The sequence below is a fragment of the Marmota monax genome, unplaced genomic scaffold, assembly GCF_021218885.2.
Source record: "Marmota monax isolate L192 unplaced genomic scaffold, Marmota_monax_Labrador192_F-V1.1 WCK01_AAM20220418_F8-fsc00146, whole genome shotgun sequence".
In the NCBI taxonomy this organism is placed as follows: domain Eukaryota; kingdom Metazoa; phylum Chordata; class Mammalia; order Rodentia; family Sciuridae; genus Marmota; species Marmota monax.
The window spans coordinates 1,735,787-1,739,390 of record NW_026694096.1 but is presented as its reverse complement, the minus strand read 5'-3'; positions in this window follow the sequence as shown (position 1 = coordinate 1,739,390).

Here is a 3,604-nt window from a genome sequence, read left to right as displayed (position 1 = left end):
TGCTTGTTATCAGATGCCAACACTGGGGTGTAACTTCCCTACAATCAGAAGCCTTTTCTGTCTTTGCCATAGCATTCCTATATGCTCAAATAATGACTGCTCTTTAGTATGTGTTCAATAAATACTTGCTTAATAAATAAAACTCTACACACCCAGCACTATCACATATGTTTGAGGTGATTACAGAGGAAAGATATCTGTTCTGAATATAATTATCAGGGAAGAGTTGAACTTAAGATGAACTTTCAAAAACAGGTAGGATTCAGCTCATGGAAAAGAGGAGGGGGTATTCTATACTAGCAAGGTCACAAAGTCAGGAGTGAGTATTCTATTTGTCACATGACATTTAGGGGCATCCTGAGTAATAAATCAGCTATGAATAATTCCATCTTTTCTTGAGTGATTCAACTCATTCCTATATTCAGTATAAGTAATCTGTAATGAAAAGTCCAAGCATTTTCAGTGTTAATTGTAAAAGATTCTCATTTCTTACCCTTGTCTCTCTGTCATAATTCTCATATTTCAAGGTACATGCCAAATGGAACGATCTTTCCATGGGGTTAATGGAGGTCATACAATTATTTTTTGTTAGATAAAGTATAACCTTACAATGACTTTTTATGATATTTATATGAACACATGCTTTCCAGAGGATGGTAAGCATGTCTCTGTTTTTAAGTGACACTGACTTTAAGGGGACATATTAATCTTTAGAGTTCATATTATTGTTATGGGCTATATTATGTCACTAATGGTTATCTGAGTCTTTCTCAGCCAATGAGATTATATGTTAAATTTTAATGAATTAGGCAGTAGTATCCTGGTTACTCAGCAAAGTGCACTTGCATAATTGGGATCATTTCTCACTTCATTTAAAATTAATTATCCCAGGTCTCCATACTACCCTTAAAAAGTAGAAATAAAGAACAAATTACATTTTCTTCAATTGGTTTCTATTAGGCATGTGTGCTTTAGGTTCATTTTGGAGAGGAGAACCCTGTCGTTTTGGAATTGCATTTAAAATTTGGTTGCACGATTTTATGCTTAAATCATTACGGACAGATTCTTTTCCTTTTATCTTTCATTGATGCTTTCACATGACTCACAGTGTTACTGAACCTAGCACCCCATTAAGATTATATTCTACTATTGCACATACTTTCTCCTACCACCCTTCCTCATACCAAAAGTTCTCAGCATTCTATGAACCCTTTCTGTCTTTCCATATGTCAGGCAAGCAATGTTACTGTCAGTGACACCTTATCAATAGATAAGCAATGATTGTCTTCTAGATCCCACAGTTATTCTCCTTCAGTACCAAAGTACTTTTCCCATAAAACAGTGATAACCATGTCTTCCCAGGAAATTTGTTTTATTCGTATCACAGTTGTTTTTCCAAGCATAATAAAGTTTGAATAATTTGTAAGTTAATGATTTATTCATTGAGTCATATTTTTCTTTCCATACTACAAGCATGAAGTATGGAGTGATAAAGAATAAAGATTATTATAAGTAGCTTTTAGTGGATTAAGAAAAATCTCCAGGGTATAAGAACTATCAAATCACTGCACTGAAATTTTCTATAGGCCATACTTATTCTCAAACTTTAATGAATAATTGATTGACCTGGCCCACATTATGATGAAAGATGTTTTAGCATGGAGTTTGACATTTATCATTCATCCTTTAACAAAAATTTGGAGTGCTTTTTCTATTCCAGGTGTCTATTTTTGAAGTTCTCTCTCTTGTTGGTTTTTGCTATGCCTCTGACTAACATGGACAGGTTTTCAATGGCATATGTTTACTAGTTCTCCAAGTATGGGCCCTTTCTTGAGGTACATGTGTGAATTCTTTGGAGGACTCTAGTTTATTTTCACTGCCTACTTCTATGATGCCACAAACCCAACACTGGCTTCAACTCCTGTTGCCTCTTTCCTCCAGAATAGCCAGCTGCTAGTTGCCCCTAGAGTTTCCTTGCGCAAAGGCCAGGCTTGTCAGGTCAGACACTGGTAAGATGATTCAAGCCCAACCACTGCATGTGGTCATTCTTGACCCATGGGAGATGCTGGCATTTTTACCAGGGCAAAAGAGGGTGTGCACATTTGTCCACAACTATGCTTTTTTCATTTTTCTCTCACTCCAATTTCCTTTACCTACAGGGGCTGAACAAGAGGTCTGTTACCTGTGTAACTATGAGATTTATCTCTCTAGTATACAATTCATGATAGTGATACACATGGGGCTCTCCTCATTTCACTGGAATGCAGGGTATGCGCAGAAGCATCTTGTTTATCATCTCTTGTTCAGTCAGGAAAAAAACCATGGAATTTGTTCACCAGAAGACCAGGAACTCAGGACTCTATTCATTCCTGCTTTCTTCCCTAGTCTACTGCTTACACAGAGTTGGGAGAGTGGGTTGTAGACACTGGCCCTAAAGATTAGCTGTTTCTAAAATGCACTTGTATGTAATATTTGAGCAACAGAAGTAGTCTCACTTATTATTAAGTATATCTAATCAGTACATTTATAACCTGTATAATACTGACAGTATGCCTATGTGTGTACATACATGTCACACATGTGAAAGTCATCTGTATCTATTTCCACCATAATATAAATGATCCATATACATTGTGCATGAAATTTAAAAGAGTGAGACTATTGGTCTTTTTTGTGCACATACTTCTGAGTCAGTCTACTGTGCTATTACCACATGAATTCAGCTTTAATTAGTACCAGTTGAGTGTGTAGGAAGTACCACAGCTCCTACCTTGCAGTATTCATTTATGAAAATACAAATAATACAAGTTGGTGCTAAATTAATCCTTTTTAAATGATAAAAACAAACATTTATTTTTCTCTTCTTCTAGATATCCTATTGTGTGACATCTAGAAAATATAAGCTATTTAAAGTAATTTTTTATGTCAACAAAGTCAAAGTTAAAAATTTGACTCCTGGTGTGGACTGTGTTTCAAGTGAAGACAGTAAGAGGGAAAGATTACAGTGTGTCTGTAATGAAAAAAGTGACTAGAGGTAAGTAAATACAAGGTTTACATTTTACAATCCTTAAAAATAATATGGTTCAGCAAGACTACAACTATATAAAAACATAAAGCCTGATAATTAAGGAATAATAATGGGTAAGAATATGTTTAAAAGATCTCAAAATACAGTGAATTTTAAAGAAAAGTATTTGTATATCTAAATATATTAAGATCTGCATAGAGTTTTTAATAATCTGAAGCCAAATGTATAAATGTATGTGTATTTACATGCTATATATATCATACACTTGGAATACACACACATACACATATTAGGCTATAATTGTGTAAATACATTTCATTTTCTACTGATCTAGGAGTCATAAGCAGAGTCTTCTGTTTTTCCTTCCCTGAAACTTATAAATTCATTATTAGTCATAATAAACTTACATATTCATTATCAATCATAGTGTTTTTGTAAGTTTGGCATCGGTGGAATAATAGTATTTGCTATAATATTTGGGGGGAAGTTTGCAAAGTCCTATCTCAATGGAGACTAAATGATAGTGAAAGTAACTATTATTTCCATCGATGAGTGGATTAAAAATGCAACAATAAC